At 32.3% G+C, this 24,260-nt stretch overlaps 1 pseudogene; it reads left to right on the forward strand.

Annotated features, from left to right (window-relative positions):
• Positions 9,820-14,031, forward strand: LOC105173269 (annotated as a pseudogene).

Here is a 24,260-nt window from a genome sequence, read left to right on the forward strand (position 1 = left end):
ACCAGCAGTGCCGTGTTAAAATCCCTAAGATCCCGAAAGCCAAGTCTCCCCTCAGCCATCGGTTGACACAACTTCTGTCGAGCAACCTAATTAGCCTATATCTCGCCTCGATTGTACAATCAAAAATTGATGCCGCCGACTCTAGACTTCTTAACAGACAATTAGGCAACCGGAAAGAAGGCATCGTATATGTAGCCATGTACTGAAGAACAACTTTAATAAGTATTCCTTTTACCTGCCTGGGATAACAACTTCTCATTCCAATCATTAATTTTACTCCACACTTGGTCCCTGCTGCTACTAACCCCCCCCCCCCAAACCCCCCCCCCCCGAAACCTCCTCGCCACCACCGACAAATCCAAGTATTTTCATGACTGCCGACCAATCGAACCAACATGGTTGCCATCCGCTCTCACCACCATACTTGACTTGCACAAATTCACCTCCTACCTTGATGCGTGTGCATAAACAAAAAGAATCATCAAATTTCCCCTATTTGATCCACTTTAGCCTTACAAAATGACAATGTTGTTAGAATAGGTGATTAGAAAGTTAATTAGATTGGCTATTTTGTAATCTATTTAAATAATTTCTTTTTATTTTGTAATATTTAATTAATAAATAAGAGTAAGCATTCATTTGGCCTTATTTTGTTGTTCTTACTCATGTAATTTTCATACATTGCAACAAAGCCCACAGATCACCAATCAACCCAATGAAGTTGGTTTGCGAATTTGATGGCAACTATGAAACTAACTTTCGAGGTTGGATTTGAAATGTTTCAAGTCGAGAGCCCCGAGAATGGGTGTTGAGGGTTCTATTGAGACTTGCACTAAATATTGCGTCCAGTGATGGTTTGTCATGTTTCATAGGCGACAAACATATGATGTCTATGCAATTTTTGTGGGTGATTGACAAAGGTTGTCAAGTTGACTGAACTGACCGTGGAGAGTCGTCATATGGAAGCCCGTGAGGTTTGGTCTGTATGAATTAAACCCCTCGGGTCCAATAGTATGGGGTTTAATCCTCATATTTGAGGATCCACACAGTATCATATATGCAACGATTGTATCTAGGGCCTGGTAAAAGATGACCATGTTCTAATATGGTTATTATAAGTCTTATTCTAGTGCAGTCAGATGTGTATTAAGATTGGTGAGTTCCAAGAGAGGATTCGTCACCTATGATGAGATGATAGTGATTTTCTATGCGTTCAGATGTGCGTTGTGCTTCGGGAGTCTGTGGCCACAGTGGTTGACTAAATAGGAAAGTGCTTTTCTATGTTAATCAAGTGGAGAAACATAATCAGAATATTAAGCATATATGCCTAGTCCAAGATGAGAATAAATGATCAATTTCATGTCCTAAACTAAGACCGAGAGATGGCCGATGGAAGACCGTACCTGTATGACACTCGAAAGCCTTAAGGTTGACGCCATTTTTACCTATTTTCTAGTACCATAGACCGTTGCTAGACGACCACCCATTGTGACGGGTGCTTTTGGATTAAGTGTTAACCGAAAGCGATTAAATGCAAAATATATTGCCAATTAAATTGTATGTTGACACAAGCTCAAGTCTAGTTAAAAGTGAACCTATAGAGTCACACAAAACACCACTCAAGAAAGTAGTAGAATTAATTATGAATTAATTTTAAAAGGAATGAATTAATTTAATGAGTTTAAATTAAGTCGAGAGATTAAATGGTATGATCATTTAAATGGGAGAACCCATGTGATGGGAAGTCCAGGATTCAATTAATGAGATTAATTAAATTTGGTTTATGTTTAATTTATTTGATAAGATCAATTTTAATTAAACCGGATGAGTTAATTAATAGGATCAATTGATTAGAGTTTTGACTTGGTAATTTAATGAGATTAAATAAATTGGGTTAGGTTAAATTATTTGATAGATTAATTAATTGGGCTATGGATTAGGATTTATTTGATAAGACCAAATAAATTCCATTTGAGCTTTTAAGAATTGATTGGATTAACTCTACGGAGGCCCAAGCCTATAGTTTAATTTATTTTTGAATTAAGCCCAATAGGATAATATGTATAGTCCTAGCCTGAATATAAATATATATATATATATATATATTTATATGTGATATATATATGAGATTTTAAGGATGAGGGAATTGTTGTTTGAGTACTTATGGTACTAGTAGGTAGTGTACTATGGCGACACATATTGTACCTATTTTTGACTTGACATGCAATATATACATGTATACCTACAACAAGTACATGAGATGTCTCTTGTGTGTGTCTATAGTGTATAGGCTTGAGTGTATGTTATTTATATATGATACAAAAGACAACACTCCTGTCAAAACTTACCATCCTTACCTCTCATTCTCCATCTTTTTTCTCTCTATTCTTGTTCTTCTTGAACTAGTTTCAAGTTAGAGTAAGGTCCTTTTGAGTTTGATATACTAAGTTAATAATATAATCAAGTTTCTATACTACATACACTTTACCTCTAGCAAGGTTTGGTGTAGACCACTTTGTGGTGTAGTGTGTGTTTGACGTAGAGGAAATCTCGTTGGTCTTTGTGTGAGCATGAGGTTGGAGGAGAAAAGCTTGAAGAAAGTCCTCAAATCGGAAAGGTAAAATTTCGTGATTACATTTTCGTCACTCTTTATTACAGAAGCCACTTGTTTTGTTTCAAGCTTGTTTTATGCTTGTTGAGTACTGAATGTCCGGGATTAAAGGACTAGTTCCCTTTCGGTTTATAATTTAAATTTGCTTATTTTCATACTTCCGTTGCATTTTTACCAAGTTTCAGGCCATACTTATTCTTTCAAATTTGTCATCGGCAAATGACAAACGAGATATCCATGGTGTACTAGCCGCTATTGACACCCCACTCGAACGTCCACTCCTTTTAGCCTGCTGAAGTAAATACAAGACGCTTTTGAACAGAAAATGAACAAATAGGAGGATAATGGGTAGCTTTGATGGATATTACATTCTGGCTTCAAATAGCCAAATTGGGATCCTTTCAAGGTAAGCGAATGAGAAACACTTGTCACAAATAACATGATAAGATTTAACAAACTGACACTCAAAACCTAATCTAAGAAGAACATGCCTAAGGAACGACCATTCAGCCCTATCATATGCTTCGCTCATGTCTAGTTCTAGGGCCACACAACTATCCCTTGTGATTGAGATGAGAATTTAAGATGATGATTTAACTCAAATGCAAGAAGTACATTATTAATAGTCAAGTGACCCGGGATAAAAGCAGATTGAGTTTGGGATATAATAGTGTCTAGCACACCTTTAAGGCGATTAACAATGCATTTTAAAGGCAATTTTTACAATGACATTGCATAAACTAATTGGATGGAACTAAGACACTACTTGGAGGTTAGAACACTTAGGAATTAATATGACATGACTATAGTTCACTTTATGCAGCAATACTTGACGATTAAGAATATGAAGCCCAATTTTAGTTACACTAATCCAACAATATCCCAAAATTTTTGAAAGAACAACGGAGGCATACCATCTGGACGGGGTGATTTTAGTGGGGACATACTGAATGTAGGGAATTTGACTTCATCGGTTGTGAATGGCTCAATAAGGGTAGAATTCATCTCTGGGGTCATCCGCTGATGCACTACAACCAACACTTCACTCATAACAGTGTCAGATGGTCGAACAGATGAGAAAATGGACCGGAAATACTCTAGAAGAATTCCTGAATGTCGTCCTCCTTATCACGCAAAATACCCTAAGCATCCATTAGCCTGGAGATAACATTTTCTCTTCATCTTGTCGATGCCCTAGAGTGAAAAAACCTCGTATTACCATCCCCATCAGCTAACTAATGAGCTTTACCTCTGTGCTACCACCTTAGAAATTCTTGGTGTTCGATGTCCACTATCTACTCTCTTATTTGTTGCAATTCCTGATATGCAGCAGTATCCAACTGCCCCCTTTAACCTCGCATACCTTTGCTCCAACTTCTTCAACTCTCTCTACTGTCGAACAAAAACCTATTGGTTCCATCACAGCAACTCAAGTTGAGTGGCTTGAATTTTCAGTCAAAGATTGGTGTGTACATCCTCCTCTGAATTCATTAGCCACGCGTTGCGGACCACATTTTTGACGTTCCATTGATTGAAACCATCTACTCTCAAAATGAAATAGAGGTTTCCAGCGCAGCTGACCTGAATACTGATGTGGCATTATATCCAAAATCTATACGCTATGATAAGATTGAGGAGCTGAATGTGACTCCCACTTGTACTCCGAAGCAACAGAAGTCACGTCCTTGTACGCCCTATCCAACCGAGCCCACACCATTCCAGGAGATTGTCGACAGTTTCACTGTGTGAAATTACTGAGCTGCCACGAGTGGTCTCAGTGCTCCCTTTCTCTTATGATTGAATAGGATTTCATTGAAGTCCTTGGCACACAGCCACAAAGTACGAGTTTTTCCAAACTTCTTGTCAACCCTGCACCTTCGGCTCTCCATAAACCCCAGTGAATCTCTAATTCTAGTCCCCGTCTGATCTATTACATCACTATCAATGTGATTCCAGGAGAAAGAACATAGTTGACAAGCTACATCCTTCTTCCACATCAGAGTAAGACCACCTGCCCGACCTACTGCGGGCATGCAGACCCCATACATCTCCAATTTATTACAAATCTACTCAAAATGCCACTACCCACACTTTATTTCTGAAAGAAACACCACTGCAAGACCAACTTCTCAGAGAGTCTCTCAAAGCTTCTGAACTGCCAATGCCATCCCCAACACCTAACGGTTCCACAATACAGCCTTCACTATTCCCAATGGGGCTGCTCCACAACCTCCACCAAGATATACTAGTGTTAAATCCTCATCTCTTGGTACCCTCTTCGCTCTTGGCTCCCCATTGACTGAACCACCTTGTCTCTTCCTCGTCAGATTCCCCTAGCGACTCACACCACCCACTATTCTTCTACCACAACCACCTTAAGAACCCGCCAAGTCCCACATGAAAATCAATCGGGACAACAACTAAAGTTTCAATTGAGTCTCCTTCACCCAGCACGTACTTGACTATAGTGATGATGTTCGGGACGACCCAGTTTTTTGAAGGCCCAACCCAACACAAAAAAAATGGGATAATTACACTCTCCCTCTGAAGTTTTGTGTAATTGCACGTAGACCCCCTATGGTTTGGAAAATTACATCTAGCATTATTGAGATTTGCTTCCGTCTAACAAATAAGTCCCCCCGTTAGTCAAAATTCACCGAATTTGCTTATATTAACAAAAAAAAAAAAAAAAAATCTAAACTAACCCCTAATGACTTATTGCAAGTCAAATAAATCTTTTTATGATAAAATTATCCTCATATGTCTTTACACATTAATGCATATGAAGAGGTATATCTTCACCATTATAAGGGTAGTTTAGTCCAAAAAAAATTATTTGACCTGTAACAAGTCAGTAATTAGTCAATTGGGGGTAAATACCTACTTTCATTCAGTTTTTTTAATTAATATAAACAAATTCAGTGAATTTTGACTAATGGATGGACTTATTTGTTAGACGAAGACAAACCTCAGGGGTGCTATATGTAATTTTTCAAACCACAAGAGGTTTACGTGTAATTACACCAGATCTCAGAGAAAAAAAGTATAATTATCCAAAAAAAAAAATTGATATTCTTAAACACAATAGAAAAAATAAAATTTTAATATATATACTTCTTCGTCAACTATTATCATCTTTCTTTTCATAATATCTTTAGGCCATGATTAGTTTATAGGAATGGAGTAGGAATAAAATTTATATTCTCAAGTCCATTCTTATATATAGGTATAAGTAAAGGAAAGGAAATAGCGATTCCATAAGAATTCATATTCCTTCAAGAAAGGCATTAGTGATTTGGAAAAAATATTATTTTAGTCCGTTAAGTATGCTTAATTTTAATTTTAGTTCGATAACTATGTCCATTTTTATTTAGGTCCAGTAACTTACGAAATTGCTTACTTTTAGTCCTCTGGCAGATTTTCAGATAATTTTACCTATGAGTGCATATGGACTAAAACTGCCTTTCAAAAATTGCATAGGGGTAAAATTGTCCGATAATTTGCCAGAGGACTAAAATCAAGCAATTTTGTAAGTTACTGGACCTAAACAAAAATGGACATAGTTATTGAACTAAAATTAAAATTAGACATACTTGGCGGACTAAAATAATACTTTTTCCTTGGTGATTCCATCATTAGAACATGGTATTAGCTATTCCTATGAAGTCGGGAGTGGACCTTTTTTTTCTTGTTTTCTTGACAAAATTATCCTTGTGATTATATTATACAAGGCATTAATATTTTTCGGAGTATTTTACCGAGTATGGTTTCTTTTATTAACTCAAAAATTATTTTGAATTAATAACAATACTAGGAACAAAAAATATTAATTCATTGATTTGGATATTTATTTGTTATTGTTATTAATTCAAAATATTTCTTTGGTCGAGTATTGACACGTAATTGTAATAGCATTATAATTAAATAGATTAATTCATTTAATTGTCCAAATTAATATAATTTTCATTGCAGAAAATACTATCTATGTGTAGATTCGATCAATAAATCATTTCTTAAGTAAATAAGTAAATTTTTTCATATATTCTTCTTTAATAATATATAAGATATTTTATAAATTACTTATAACCTTCTATAAGTAATTTTTTAAAATTTTACTATTATACAATGCAGTCAACATATTAATATATATATATATATATATATACATGTGAATGAAATCAATTAAAAAGAATAACAATTTCATTGCCTTCTAATTCATTATGTATACCAATCATATAAATACTATTCAAATAAAATTTCTTTTTTATCGTTATTCCGTTCTTAAATTTGTTTCACTCCCACTTAAATTTCATTCCTATATAACAATCATCTTCTTAAACAATTTTAAGATTTCACAATTTTCTGTTGCCGGAACATAGATTGAATTTCAGTATTCCATTCAACATACACACGTTGATTTATACACGTAACGTATTTATATTGAATGGAATAAAAAATAAAATAGAGTCTACAATAAAAAATATAATCGGGAGTCTCGTTGTTGAATATGGCACTGGTTGTTGATGAAGTGTACACGACTATCTTGGGTGTAACATCATTAATGTCATTGTGGGACACAAATGTGTGATAAAAGATGCTTTACCCTGAAATATATGACGTACGGATACTTTAAAAAATTATTCAGTGTAGTGTCGAACATGTGACAGATATAGACACGGTTCGGACATGTGTCGGATACATGGATAGTATATATGAGGAAAAAAAAATCGAACAGGTGTCAGAAATGCTTAAGGATTATTTTTTTTATAATTTCAAAAAAGTTTTAGGTTGTCTTAAAAAAACAATAGTTTTGACTTAATAAGAAAATGAAAAAAATTAATCCACTCCTCTAATACTAAAAGTTCTTGGATGAAATTACTAAAAATTCAAGAGATGGTCAAAATAATTTAACTAATGTGGATGATTAAAATTTTTTCATTGCGTACTTTTTAAAATAAACTGATTATGGATACTTTTTAAACTACATTTGGTTAAGAATTCAGATGTAAAGCATGTTTATTTTATATTTTATTTTGATATTTTAATTTTATGAGAAATTAAAAATATATATACTAAAACATATATTACATATAATTGTATTAGTGCCGTGTTGTGTCATAATTTTATTAAATTTTTCATATCACTATGTTGGTATCATATCGTATCCTTGTCACCGTATTGTATCACAACCATCATAGTCAAAAACCTATTCCACCAGTTACGCACATTCCCCAGCTAAATTTTTACAGGTTACTTATTTTTTCACCATGTATTTATTTCTAATGCGTTGCAAAAGTGATGAAGTCATGCACGAGATATTTAAACCCAAATCAAGTTTGATCGGAGTAAATTAATTATAAAGTAATTGCAATATATTTATCATATGATTAATCACCTTTTTTGAAATGTATACCGGTCATACGCAACGTGTATTACGCATATCATACATTTAGTTCTAATTCAACCAAAATTCAATGTGAATAAGAGTTTCCCTGACTGCCAACAACTAAATTGACTTATTTCAAACCAGATGAAATTTCCGCCTTTGAATGGAACCTACCAATATTACTTGTAATATAATTAAATTGAATTCAAATAAAAATTATTCCTGAATAAAACCTATCATTATCATTGATTGGTGGGATCTGAGTGGAAAGTCAAATTTGAATCCTCAACTTTTATATGTAATTAGGATGAGAAAATTCCTACCTAAACCAAGTTTGTCCTTAACCAATCACACTTTTTTTTTTTTTTTTTATTGGGTTTCTGCTTTTATCTTATTGGAAGGGGTTATAAGAGAAGTGGAGAAGAGACTACGGGCATTCTTATGGCAGTGTACATCTGATCGTGAATATGCTAAGGTAGCTTGGGAGCATGTTTTTCGACCCATTGATGAAGGAGCTCAGGGGCTTTGGGATATTCTTGCACTTAACCGTGCACCCATGGATCTCAAATTTTGGAAAGTTATATGCGGTGATCGATCATCTATATGAGTGCACTGGATATACCATACATGTTTAGGGGATATGACGATATAGACGACTCCGGAACGAGGCGGTTCTTGGGGATGGCGTAAACTTCTTTGCCTACGACCCCTACTTCGACCTTTTGTTCGAGTATCGAACTGGGGATGGGATTACCTTCTCATTATGGCATGACCCTTGGCATGAATTGGAACCACTTATTTAGCAATTTCCACATGGCCATTACCTCATGGATACTCAATTGATGGATACAATTGCAACTGTAATTGAGGATGAGCAATGGCAATGGCGCCATATTACGGATATTCATTGTCCACAAATCCTCCATACTCTCCCACATATCCATGGGGGCATTGACGTTCTATGGGCAACAAAAATGTGGCGAGGAAAAAATATTGTATTTCGACTTCTTATCGTGCACTATTTGGCTCTTTTGTATACCATGTATGGCGCGAGCGCAATCTTCGATGATTTGATGGAGGAATACGCGGGGCACCTTCCGTAGGAAAACTTATTATTGAGGATATCCGACAACAGATACTTAGTGTTGATTTACCTCCGTCTATTAGTACTTGTATATTTTTTTGTTTATGGCGGATCCCTTGACCTGTCGAGTGACTGCCTAGCCTTTCATGTTGTATAGTACCGATGTACTACCATTTATTTAATAAAATTTATATTTATCGAAAAAAAAGAAAGTAGTATTTTTCGTCCCGCAATTTAGTATTTTTTCGCTTTTTGATCCTATTGATTACAAGATTATCACTTTTGGTCCCATAAATTTAAAAAATAACTCTTTTGATCTCATGACACATTTCCTTCAGAGATTTAACGAGAAGGGCAAACGACCTTTAAGTGGTTAGGATTAAAAGTACTAACTTTTGAAAGTTATTGGACTATAGATGAGGCTTTTGTAATTAAGACGTAATATTTTTTGTTAAAATATATAACAATTATCATGAGATAAAAAATAAATACTATTTTTTAAAATTACGGAACAAAAACAAATAATTTTGTAACCAATAGAACCAAAATATTATTTCCACCAATAAATATTATAAATTTATCATGTGATTCATCCCTCCCTCAATCGATCTGGATTGGGACAGCAGCCCTACTTTTTGTCAAAGGATGACAATGCACATGGCCTGGATAGCTAACTGCTACACTTTTATTTATGCTTCAAATTCAACTCATAAGTACAGATAATTTTAAAAATTTCTGACAAAAAGTTTATTGCCAATCCAATCCAAGACATAAACCTAAACTGTAATCGTTTATTAAGTACTTCAAGAACTTGCAATTTGCATTACTCATTCATGTTTAATATATATATATATATGTATAACATAAAGCGTGATTCAGAGAGAGAAAGAGAGTGAGAGATGGAAGAGAAGAGAGAGAAGAAGGGAAGAATATGTGTGACTGGAGGAACAGGCTATCTGGGATCTTGGACGGTAAAGAGGCTGCTTCAGGATGGCTACTCTGTCAACGCCACCGTCAGGATGGATTCAGGTTTCTTCATACATATCTGATTTCTTCTCCTTCTATTTTACAAAATTTTTAAATTTGGGAATTTCCCCTGGCCAGTGATAGAAAACATTCCTATTAATTAACAGAGGGCAAAAGGGACATTAGCTACCTCACAAACCTGCCAGGCGCGTCAGAAAGGTTACAGATCTTCGACGCGGATCTGGACCGGCCCGGCAGCTTCGCACCTGCCATCGATGGATGCGTCGGAGTCTTTCACGTCGCCCACCCTCTCGATTTCGACGAAAAGGAAACCGAAGAAATCAAGACCAGAAGAACTACCGGCGGAACACTAGGCATATTACAGGCATGTCTGGATTCCTGTGAGGCGTTACCGGTTCAGACACCATCGACGAAGACTCCTGGACTGACGTCGACTTCATTCGACGTTTCGGTTCGTTTGGTGGAGCTTATGTGGTGACGAAAACGTTGACGGAGAGAATTGCAATGGAGTTTGCAGAGAAACATGGACTGGATCTTGTGGTTGTGGCTCCTTCCTGGATTCATGGGCCCTTCATCTGCCCTCGATTTCCTGATTCCGTCTACATTTGCATGGCCTTGATTCTTGGTATGTGACTATGTTCTCCTTTGTTTATTGGATATACAAATGAATAGCACATGCTCTTTAATTATAAAAGAAATAATTATATTAGTAACCCTTAATCTATAATCTATTTATATAAATTATTCATGTATTTTTATATAATTATAGAAATTACTCCTTACAGTAAAAAAAAAAGAGATAATTTGTATAATATTATTGACGTTTTCGGGGGCTATGTGTATAATTTTTAAAAAATTATAGGCGATTTGTGCAAATGATGTTAAACATTCAGATGGGTGTATGTGTAATTTACCAAAATACTTCAAATACTTCAGAGGGGGTCTAAGTGTAATTAACTCTTTATATACTTAAAAAATATTATATATATCAAATAAAATACAAGATAATTATTAGGAATATTAACCGTTTGGTTGTGTTTTCATTTTCATTTTTAGTTTCCAACAATTGAAAATGTGTAGAAATGCTTTATTGGTTTTTGTGCGAAAATTGAGAATATGTTTGGATTAGTTGTTTTCAAATATAGGTATATAGGTGTGAGAATGCTAAATATAGGTATATGTATTTTTGATGTGACAGATGACCAAATTGATTGAACATGTAAAATTATAAAATAATCAAAGTGAGTCTTGCCATTTGAAATAATTTTAATTGATTTGAAACAAGAAAAGACATGTTGACAAGATAAGACAAGTATGACAAACCTATGTGACCTATAATTTCAAAAAATTGAGAATTAAAATAGGAATGCATTACCAATGAAAGTGGTTTGACCAAACAAAATCCCAACTACTCAAATAGTAAAAAGTGGAAAAAATCTTATTGAAAACACAACCAAACGGGCACTTATATTTACACCCTCTTACCTATGATCTATTTACGAAGCCAATCACATAGTTTGCATAATTGAAGAAACCACAAAAAATCAGGGGAGGTTTGTATTTTTAAAAGTCAGGGTGGCTTGTGTAAATAATATTGACGTATCTCGTTGATGTGTGTATAATTTTTTAAAAAACATGAATGATTTGTGTAAATAGACTAGAGATCAGGGGTGCAGATATAATTATCCCTAAATTATTTACCACATTGGTTTCTTTATCTAATACTATGTATCGTTGCAGGTGATGAGAAGTTCTACCAGAGTATGACTAAGACAAGTTTAGTGCATGTGGACGATGTGGTTAGAGCTCATATTCATCTTTTCGAGTATCCAGAAGCAAAAGGGAGATACATTTGCTCTGCTATTGACCTTACAATAGCAAACTTGCATGAATTTTTATCTGCTAGATACCCTCAATACAACATACCAACGGCTGAGTAAGTGTTTTCAACTCTTTAATTTCACGTATTTGCCCTTTTATATTGGGTTTAATTATATTTAGACCCCATCTGAAAAGGTAAAATTACACTATCCTCTAAAAAAAATTTAAAATTACGATTACATCCCTTTGGAAATTTTTTATTTAAACCTGACACCCTTTTGTTAGGGTTTGGACAAAAATTTTCTAACTCTAATAAAATAAATACATAAATTTTTAATTTTGCCTATCATTTAATATTTTCATGTATATTTTTGTACGTATAAAGGGTTGAATATAATATATATATATATATATATATAGATATGGAGTAACATTAATTTCATTATACAAAATTAGTACATAGGAATATGAAATTAGGGGTACATTTGAAACTTCATGTAATGTTTTTTGCTAACATCAGTAATTTTTGCTCAAACGCTAACGAACTAAGATTAGGTGTAAACAATGAATTTTTAGAAGGGGTGTACGTGTAACTTTAAAACTTTTCTGGGAAAAAGTATAATTTTAAATTTTTAGGAGTCTAAGTGTAATTAACCCTTTATTTTTGTTTAAAAGGATGTTTCTTTCAACTTACCTAAAAAGACACCGTAAGAAATATGGGTTTTTGTTAATACTAATTATCCTCCATATATAGTTAATCATCATTGCTTCTGTAAACGAGGCCAGAATATTATATCTAGCTAAAACTAATGATAATATTTTAGTCATAGATAAAATAATAATAAATATTAATTAATCGTGGTTAAAATTAAATTTTTCGAATCAATTATGTTTGACTATGATAAATAATATCAATTTATCATAATAATTTATAATGCACAATATATTATATATATATATATATATATTGTAGTAAGTTCGAATAAGCTACACATTTTATAAGATACCTTTTGAGCTTATAAGACATTTGATCTTAAGCTTTTAAAGTATTTTGGTAAATTAAAAGGGAAAAGTATTATTTTAGTCCGCTAAGTATGCCTAATTTTAATTTTAGTTTGATAACTATATCCATTTTTGTTTAGGTCCAGTAACTTACGAAATAGCTTACTTTTAGTCCTTTGGCAGATTTTCGGACAATTTTACCCCTATTCAACTTTTGAAAGACAGTTTTAGTCCATATGCACTAATAAGGGTGAAATTATCCGAAAATCTGCCAGAGGACTAAAAGTAAGCAATTTCATAAGTTACTGGACCTAAACAAAAATGGACAAGTTATCGGACTAAAATTAAAGTTAGGCATACTTAGCTGACTAAAATAATACTTTTTCCAATTTAAAATCCTTAATTTCAAATTTATCGATCCAAATATAACTTCAAATGATTATAGGATGTTTTGAAACAACTTATATGCTCAATCAAACGGGAAATTTTAACCTGTATTGAATCTTTTTCGGACTTGAACTAATTATAGTACAAGTGCAATGCATTTGCGTATAATTGGTGCAATGCATTTGCGTATAATTGGTGTATAGTTTAAAAAAGAATAAGCAACCCCTTGTGATATAACAAATGAGCAAATTACCCCCTTATGAATAATAAATAGCAATATACCTCCCTGTATTTTTTAAAATACAATAATTTACCTCCCTATGATTTTTAAAATAAAACAATTTATCTCCTTGTATAATGAGGTAAATTGCTTTATTTTAAAAAGTACAGGAGGGTAAATTGCTATATTTTTTTTATAAGGGGGTAATATGCTCATTTTCAATATCACAGGGGGATAAATTGTTAATTATCCATTTAAAAAATTCTTAATTACATAACAAGTATATCATACTTACTCTCTAACCGAAAAATCTGATCCAAGCAACCTATTGTTCTATGCAGTTTGTTGAAGGGTTTAGCACCTATTCCATTTCCTAGGCTCTCAAGCAAAAAGCTCCTGGAAGCTGGATTCAATTATGAATACGGGCTCGAGGAGATGTACGACGGAGCTATAGAATCTTGCAAGGAGAAGGGTCTTCTCTAGTTTGATGTTTTTTATTTGAACAAAATTTAATGTTGTCTACATTTTAAAGACTATGAGCTAAAAATCATGGTAAATTGATATTATTAATTATAATTAAATAAAATTGATGTAAAAACTTAGTTTGTTTATTATAGCAAATATTTTTGTCATGGTTCTTAGCATGGTAAATATTTTAGCCATACTTACAAATATTGCAGTCAACAAACGTTGTGTGATCTTGGTCAATGATTATTTACTGCGACTATTTAGTTTTATTGATGATAATTAGCTATGATTGAATGTTTTGTTTCTCGTAATATTTGTTTTTGTTTCTGTATTGCTTGTTATTTCTTGATTTTTGGGTTTGGGTTTGGGTTGGGGGGGTTTATATACGCTCGATTTTTTTTTTTAGTTTCATATATCTTAAAAGTTTAATCTGTTAAAAATGAGAACTATTAATATTTTAATAATTTGGGATAATTACATTTATATTCCTTCACCTATGGTCTATTTATACAAATCATTCCTATCTTTTGCATAATTATAGAAACTACCACTGACAGCCAAAAAATAGGGGAGTGGTGTAATGACACTACAAAAAAAGGCGAGATTTGGAACGGGGTAGAAAACCGTTCCATATTGGAACGGGCTTTGAAACACAAGTGGAATAGATATTGATAAATAACGTCATGATTCATATTTTCTTTGGGTTATAGTTTTGGAACGGACAAATTGTTCCAACATGTATTCCAAACTAACAGCTACAAAATTCGTTCTAAAGACCATTTCAAAATAGTAATGGTTAATGTTTGAAACTCTGTTCGGAATACATTATTAGAATTAGAAATTGTCTTGCAATGACCGTTCCTATATGTGTGATAATGAGTGTCCAAAAGATGAAAATTAGAAAATTTATTTTAAAATAAGGTACAATTTGGAACAATTTTTGACAAAAACCATTCCAAGTTATGAATTTTATTTAAGAAGTAATGTGTTTCAAAAATCATTCCAAAATCCGCTACAAATTGGAATGATTTTTGGAGCAGATTTTATGTACAATTTGCATAATAATATTTTCGCACAAATAAAATTATTTTTTCAAACAAAATACATAATACTTATCCTTTTAGGAATGATCCAAAACCAACAAACCGTTCCAAACACTGTCCCAACTTTGAACGGACTTTAAAAAAAATAATTACTAAATACATTACAATATCCTAAATGAAAAAGAGGAAAAATCAAAATTTAGGAACGGTCAATTTTATTCTAACTGTTCCAAAATCAGTTCCAAAAAATTTAATTTCGCATGAAATGAAAAATGGAGGGAAAATCAAACTTAGGAACGATTTTTAAATATTTGACCGTTCCTAAGATGAATTTAAAGAAAATCGTGCCTAAATGTATAAAATAGTCGTTCCTAAAATGATTAACAAAAAATCGTTCCTAAATGAGTTCCAAAATCATTCCTAAATATGTCCACAAATCCTTCATTCACTTTTCGATTACGATATCTCAACATCTGGGAGCCTTATTAATTCCAAATTTAAACGCATAACAATACTTTCCATATGTGAACATAACTAGCGGTTTGATCTAAAATCAAATGGTCAGATGGACAATTGCATCGTTTTTAACCTCATTTATTGTGTATCAGATATGATATGTCAGTATCCGTATGACAAAATGTCCAAACTTCATCAAATGTAGTATTTTTTCGATTTAATAATATCCAACGGTCTGATTAAAATTTTAAAAGTCTGATTAGGCGATCTAATACAACAGTATAAGATGCTATTCACATCTATGTAAAACTAACGATCTTATATATGCAAATATACTTGATCTTCTGAACATGTATCAATTTAATTCAAAGTACTATATGTTTTTAATGACCTTAATTAATTTATAGTCCATTTTTTCTAATCATTAATATGTCTGGGATAACTTTTTCTATATTTTTTATTTTTTTGATTTTTTTGGAAAAATAATTTTGGCACACAATTAGGAGTGATTTTTTTAAAACTAGGAACGGTTTTGTTAAAAATGCTCCAAGACGACGTCCTTTTTGGATTAAACGACATCGTTTTTGTTTTTAGAGACGGTTGAAAAATAGGACCGGTTATTGTAACAGATGCTCGTCAACTGAAACGATGTCGTCTTGGTTATTTGGAATGATTTTTGGAGGTTTTTCAAAAAAGTATCCATTCCAAAACCCGTTCTAAAAATCAATATATATACAACACTTAGCAATTTTTTTCTTTTTCCTCTCCCTTTCTCTCCCTCATCTCCCTCACTCTCGTCCTCTGTCTCTTTCCCCGACCTCTCGCCTCCCCACACGGTCAACCACCGTCACCCCTTCTTCGACACTAATAGAAGTAAGTTACCTATTTTTTTTCTTTTTTCTCTCTATTTTTGTGATCCCCTCCATTTTTTCTTTGTTTTCCTCTTCCATTTTTCTTCATTTTTCCCCCCAACTTTAATATTTTCGTACATATTTGACAAAAATATTCTTAGAATATATTTCTGAAAATTTTTCTAAAACTTTTCTGTAATTTTTAGAAATTTTTTCATATTATTTGTAAATTTACCAATTTTTTATCTTCTAAAATTTTTAATACATTTATGTAATTTTTAAAAAAATTTAAAGTTTTTCTTAATTTTATGAGATTTTCAAAGATTTTCTGTAATTTTATGAGATTTTAGCAAGGGTTTCTCTGACTTGCTTTTGCTTGGAATACCCGTACCCCTTTTTCCTCTTCTCCCAATCGGGTACCTGGTCGAGTTATTCGGGTGGCAATTTAATATCCAAACCCGAACCCGGTTGGGAATGAAATCATAAAAAAATTCGACAAACTTGATCCGATTTGCCTTTACCCGATCGGATCAGGTCGAGACCCAAAAAACCCGACCCGTTCACCCAACCCTATTTGGAACACATTATTATAATTAGGAATGATTTGTAGTGACCATTCCTATATGTGTGATAATGGATGTCCAAAAGATGATAGTTAAAAAATGTATTCCAAAATGAGGTTCAGAAGATGACAATTTGGAACGGTTTTGGTATACCCTTAATCAATTATGCGAAAAAACTGTTCCAAATTATTAGTTTTATTTAAGAAGTAATGTGTTTCAAATATCGTTCCAAAACCCGGTACAAATTAGAACGGTTTCTTTGTATTATTTGTTTAGTATTACTGAGACCGTTCCAAATGAAACACAACGGCTATATTTCGACGGACCGTAGTTGCGTTTCAAGAGGATGAGACAATACTTACTCCACAAGTTGTGTCGGACAACCATAATTCTGACCTGCATGACCCAAATAGTATACAATTAGTCATTGAGCTTTTTGTTGCTAATTAACAAGGAGTAGGTACACCTCGATTGAGGAATTGTGAATCTAATGATGAGTCTGACGAAGATAGCTTTGACAAGGATTACGAGATTGATGAAGACAATAATTATGATTGACAGTTAGCATTTCTGTAACAAGTGTTTGTGTATTTTACTGATAGAATATAATATAAATTAAAAAATTACCAATATTGGTAGAAAATTACAGATAATAATTTATATACAATTTGCAAAATAATTGTCCATGTCGATAATTTTTTTTAAAAAACAAAACACAATAATTTTTTATTTAGGAATGATAAAAAAATTCAGAACCTGTTCCAAAGTCCGTTCCAACTTTGAACGGACATTAATAAAAAAAGCCGTTCCTAAATATATTACAATATCCTAAATAAAAGAGGGAAAATCAAAATATAAGAGCAGTCAATTTATTTTAACAATTCCAAAATAAGTTCCAAAAAATTTAATTTCACGCCAAAGGAAAACTGGAGGGAAAATCAAACTTAGGAACTATTTTTTAATATTTGACCGTTCCAAAAAATGAATTTAAATAAAACCGTTACTAAATGTATAAAATATCTATTCCTAATGATTAAGAAAATATAGTTCATAAATGAGTTCCAAATACCGTCCCTAAATATGTCCACAAATTCCTCATTCACTTCTCGATTATTATATCTTAACATCTGGGACCCTAATTAATTCCAAACTTAAACACATAATAATACATTCCATATATGAACATATCTAGAGGTCTGATCTAAAATTAAATGGTCTGATGGACAGTTGCATCGTTTTTAACCTTGTTGCTTGTGTATCAGATATGATATCTTAGTATCCGTATAACAAAAATGTCCAAAACTTTATATAATGTAGTATTTTGTCAATTTAATAATATCCAACAGTCTGATTAAGCGATCCAACATAACAGTATAAGATGCTACTTACATCTATGTAAAACTAACAATCTAGATATACAAATATGATTGATCTTGTGAACATGCATCAATTTAATTCAAAGCATTATATGTTTTCACTGGTCTTAATTAATTTATGGTCTACTTTTTTTTCTAATCATTAACATGTATGAGACGATTTTTTCTATATTTTTTTATTTTTTTGAGTTTTTTGGAAAATAATTTTGGCAAACAATTAAGAACGACTCTTAAAAAATAGGAATGATTTCGTTAGAAATATAACAAAACGACGTTGTTTTTGCATCAAACGACATCGTTTTGATTTTTTTAGGAATGGTTTTTTGGATGGTTAGAAAATAGGAATGATTTTTTAGAGAATGCTCGTCAACAAAAACGATGTCATTTTGGTTATTTAGAACAGTTTTTGGGTTGCACTACAAGAAAACAGACTTTCAGAGACGGATTTTTTTGTCTCTGAAGCCTATATTTCCGTCGCTAATAGTATTAGCGACCGATAAATTCCATCAGAAAATCTATTGCTGAAAGCCCAATGGCTAATTCCGTCGTTGAATCTGTCACTGTATTTTTTACGGAATATTATCCGCCTTAAAATCTGTTTCATTTAACAAACAAACTTAGACAAACCGTCTTTAAATCCGTAGTTGATCTGTCTCAAAGTTCGTCGCAAAAGATTATCTTATCTTGTCTCTGATTATGTCACTGAATCCGTCTTTAATTTTATTTCGGTGGCTGATTCTGTCGCTGAATCCATCTTTAATTTTATAGCTGAAGACAAAGCTCCATTTTAATTCAATCCCTAATTCTTTTAAGTAAAGCTGAAATAAAATGAGACTAAATACGTGGACAAAATGAAATATCACAATTATAACAAATGAAAAAAGCATCAACTAAAGCCATACAAAAATTAAGAAACCAATTGATATACTTAAAGTGGAAGTATGAGAAATACTATTGTTGTCTACCAAGAAGACTTGCAAAAATTCTTCATGTTCACAATTATACACCAAATACAATCATAAAAATATTTGAAACATCGCATCATTCAAGAGCTTGTACTCTTTATTTAAATACAAGGATAATCACTATTTAAGCTCCAATACTCTTTAATTTGTACCAAAATCAGAAATTACCTAACGCTTTGCACCAAAATCTTGTTGCTCACTGGGTCCAGATCCACCTGCAAACCGGCGATTGCTATATCCCACCTCTTGAATTAATTTGCGTACCATTTCTTCAAGCTCCACTGCCCTTCTTTGTGCATCTTCTGCCCTCCTCCACATCTTCTTTCCTCTTCCGCGACTCCTCAAGAGCCTGCTTCAGCATCTTTTTACTCTCTGCTTCTTGTCTTAAAAGTTCTTCTTGCATCTTCATAGTTAACTCATTATATTTTTCATCCATTACTTTCATTAACTCAGTATATCTTTTTTCAGATTCCCTAGGTGTTGAAGTAACAAAATTCTACTAAATCTGTCAGAGGATTGACTACGCCCAAATCCATATATCTGGCCTTTAGATGGCCTTCCGATTACTTCACACCATGACTGCATGTCAAATGAATGCTCAGTGGATTCGTTACTACCACCTATTTTTGCGATATAATCTTCCTACATATTGTGACATACAAAGAATATCATGTAGTGAGAATCTAACTTATTATATTTGTGAAACAATAATGAAAAGAAAAAGACTATAAAAGGTACTTACATTAACTTTTTTTGATTTATTATCTACAAAGTCTCTAATTCCTTGATTTCTTCTGTGCGTTCTATGAAACAACTCCAATTCACTTACTCCACGGCCAAGCTCTTTTTCCTAAAATCATATAAATAACATTATCAATAAATGGATTTGACTATATTAATAAACTTCAAATTCTTTAAAAGAAAGAATTTGATGAAGTAAGTTCAGAACATTCAGAAACAGGACAAGAATTCAAGTGAAACTACAATATGCCAAGGCATAAGAAATTTACACATGCACAGACTGACTGAAGGACTTAACACATAAGTTGTAACTTGCAACTCCGCTGGATTAGGTGCACTTGCACCCTAATTTCAATTTCAAGAATACATTGTTTAAGCTCATAGATCACTCCACGAGGTGAAATATTGTTTACAATTTATTCATTCTTTAAACTAATGAACCTATTATGAAAATCCCATAGCAACACATAATGTTAGTGAAATTTCATTGACATTTTAAGTGTTCAGGTTATTAGATGAGTAGTAACGTGCATGCTCGTAAAACCTTGTACTCGCACACGTTGAAATTGAGACCGAAGTGTAATGGGTAAAAGAGATGTTGCATATAAAATATTTCATGCATGAGAGGAGACACAAACTTTTTCATCCTATTTTATTTAATTGATCTTGAGGAAATATTTTGGCAGCTAGCTTCGATGACCTAGAAAAATGGAAAGATCATAACTTGATGCTAGCAGCCTGATCTCTCACTTAGGAGTCAATTAGGAGTCTAGATTAGAATTTTGAATCGTGAAAGCAAATAGAGAGTCAATTAGGAGTCTAGAGAAGCAGCACATAAGAGGAAGTGATACAACACTAATCAGTGTTCTCTCAATAAGCACTGTAGCGTGCAGGTTGTTGGTTTGGGTGAGTGCAGAGATGTTGACCACGGAAGCAGATGTTACGCAATGACGTCATGCAAGAACAGAAAGTATTTTTAGTATCTTTAATTGTGTTGCTTTAATTATATAAATGTTGAGCAGCCTACAGCATTAACTAGTTCTCAAGACAACTTGCAAAAGGGAGTATGCTACTGCTTGTGCTGTAAGCAATTGTGGATTGAGTTAAGGATGTAGAACCATAAAGATTGGAGGAGAGGAGTAATGACAACTTTTACACAACTCAGGTCCAAAAGTACTCGATCTTTGTCACAACACAACATTTTCCAGCGATTCTTCAATGTACACTCAGAGACAAACTCAGAAACTTCTCTCCACAGCAAAAGAAAATGTACAAAAAGGAGATTGAATTGGTTTAAGCATTTAATAACAGAAAAGCAACTCCATCGTTAATAAATCATGAGCCAAAAAGATTAAGGCAGGCAAGTATTCAGTACTTGAAGAAAACATACAACAATCTCTTTCAAGTAATTTATCAAATAAGTAGCAAGCACTCAAATGTTTTCTCTAATTTCAAGTTGCCACTCAATCATCAACTTATATGATTACATACAGAAATCATCAATATTAAGCTAATCAAAGAAGGTAAAAAATAGGGGAAAAATGAAACATAAAGAGGAGATTGAAAGCGATAACTAAGTAAAAGAAAAACTATCCTTTTTGTTCAAATGGCTCTTTCCTCCACCGGCCACCCACGAATAGCTGCGCAATACATTGGCGAGTTGTTGACGGCGGCACAACGAGAAAGAAGAAGAGCTTCAGCTTCGTACGTGACTGCAATTTGGGGAAAACTTGCAATTGGGGATTTTGAGGTTTAATTTTATTTTTACTAACAATAATAATTTTTAAAAAGTAATATCTATAAAAAAAAAGAAAAAAGAAAACAAAATTTATCTTTAATTTTTATTTATAAAAATATGAAATAAAGATGGAAATAATGACATAATCAAAGACGGAAATAAAAAAAATATTTTTTTGAATCCATCTTTAATTCCGTCTTAGATTTTGAGAATCTAAGACGGAAATATTCCGTCTTAAATTTTTTGTTTCATTATTAAGTCAAAGACAGAATCAAAGATGGAATACTTTTTATATTTTTAATTTTTTTCCAAAAATTCATACTCGTAAAAAATTCAGTCAATATAAAGATTTATTTTATAATTTTAAGACGGAAACGTTTTCCGTCATTAAATCCGTTCTTGAAAGGTTAAATTTTTTTACGGATATATTTCCGTCTCTGATAGCCTGCTCTCTTGTAGTGTTGGTTTTTTAAAAAATGCTCGTTTCAAAGCCGGTTCCAAAAATTAATATATATAAAAAATTTAGCAGATTTTTTTCTTTCCTTCTCCCTTTCTCTCCCCCACTGTCCATCACTCTCTCAGCCCGACTCCTCGCCGCCGTAAAACCGCCTTCACCCTTAGTAGAGGTAAGGCACCGTTTATTTCATTTTGCTACCTATTTTTGTGATCCCCGCCCACCCCATTTTCTTCTTTTTTGCTTCCCCATTTTTTTTCTCTTTCTTTTTTCCCCCCCCCCCCCCCCCCCCAATTTTCTGAAAATATTTGAACGGACGTTTGACAAAAAAAAATTAAAATTATTTTCAGAATATATTTCTCAAAAAATTTCAAAAAATATAACAGAATTCTTTTCTAAAAATTTTAGGTAATTTATATAAATTTTTTAATATTTTTGTAAATTTATCAAACTTTTATCTTCTGAAATTTGTAATACATTTCTGTAATTTAAAAAAAATCAAAAAATTTAGGCAATTTTTTTTTTCTGTAATTTTTTAAATTTTTAATACATTTCTGAAATTTTTAAAAAATTTCATAAGTTTGGTAATTTTAATAATTTTCTGTAATTTTTAAAACTTTTTTGTAACTTTTTGGTAATTTTAAAATTTTCTGTAAAGTTTTGGTGATTATTAAAAAATTTCTGTAAAAAAATTTATTTTACGCCATTTCTGTAGTTATAGAAATATATAGTTGTATAAGAATTTCTGTAATTATAGAAATTTGTGTAATTTCAAGAAATTAATTGTATAGTTGTGTAATTTATGAAATTGTTGTGTAGTTTAGTAATTGTATAGTATAACTATTTTGCAATTTGTTGTATAATTCTATAATTTATGCAATTCTTGTGTGTATTTTATCATAGTGCTTAAATGTTTTGTCAAATTTATTGTATAGATGTGCAATTTATTGTATAAATAGGCTAATTGATGTAATATTATTTTTTACATGACATTAGCCTAATATTCCCAATAAAGTAATTTTTACATCATAATGTAAATAATCACAAGAACTAGACCAATATATAATCTCAATAATAACATTATTTAAATAATAGTATAAATAATAAAAAATATTAGCCCAATATTCCCAATAAAATAATTTTTATATCATATATAATCCCAATAATAACATTAATAATATAAATAATAAAAAATATTAGCTCAATATTCCCAATAAAATAATTTTTACACTATAATGTAAATAATCACAAAACCTAGATATATCGTCCCAATAATAATATTTATTTAAATGATAATGTAAATAATAAAAAATATTAGACCAATATTCCCAATAATTACATTTTTACATAATAATGTAATCCCAATAATAATTTTGTTTACAAAATAATGTCAACAATAGCAATATTAAGGTTATATTTCAAATTAAAATACAATTACGTAATCATTAGAAATAGAAAACAAATTGAGAACAATATTTCTATTAATTAATAATTATTTAAAAATATATAGTTCCTTTGTAACTACATACAAACAGATCACATATGCCTTTAAGCTTGTTTAGGTCATCAAGTGAATTTTGTCAATTAAACTAGTTAGTTTATCCATCTTCATCTGTCAACAAATGATAAATTTATAACAAAAGGTTCACATGATAGACTAAACAAGTTTAAAGTAATGTTTGGCAATGTATATGTACACAAGAGAATTATAAATTTTACCATAATTAATGAGTACAGTAATCATAGCTTCATGATAATATTTTCGATGTGTAAGAATTAATATATTCTTTTTATATTATCGCATATTTAGACTAATACTTCTAAATAATTTGTTTAGATCATGTCTAGTGCTACGCCTCCTATACCACGGGGTCGTGGCCTGCCACTTCTAGCTGTGCCATCGGATGCTTCCCAGGTTGGGGATGCAGTCCTTCGACCACCTCCACCACCTGACACGACCGCACCGTCCCTACCCCGCAGACTCCAGATGATGTTGGACCATCTGGAGCTACATCGGCAGTTAATGAACCGATACGAGTCTGAATAAGGGGAGGTGAATCGAGCGACGAACCCTACGGTGTCCTCGATTGTGTACTGGGGGGGGGGG

The sequence above is a fragment of the Sesamum indicum genome, linkage group LG11 (assembly GCF_000512975.1).
Source record: "Sesamum indicum cultivar Zhongzhi No. 13 linkage group LG11, S_indicum_v1.0, whole genome shotgun sequence".
NCBI classification, from domain to species: domain Eukaryota; kingdom Viridiplantae; phylum Streptophyta; class Magnoliopsida; order Lamiales; family Pedaliaceae; genus Sesamum; species Sesamum indicum.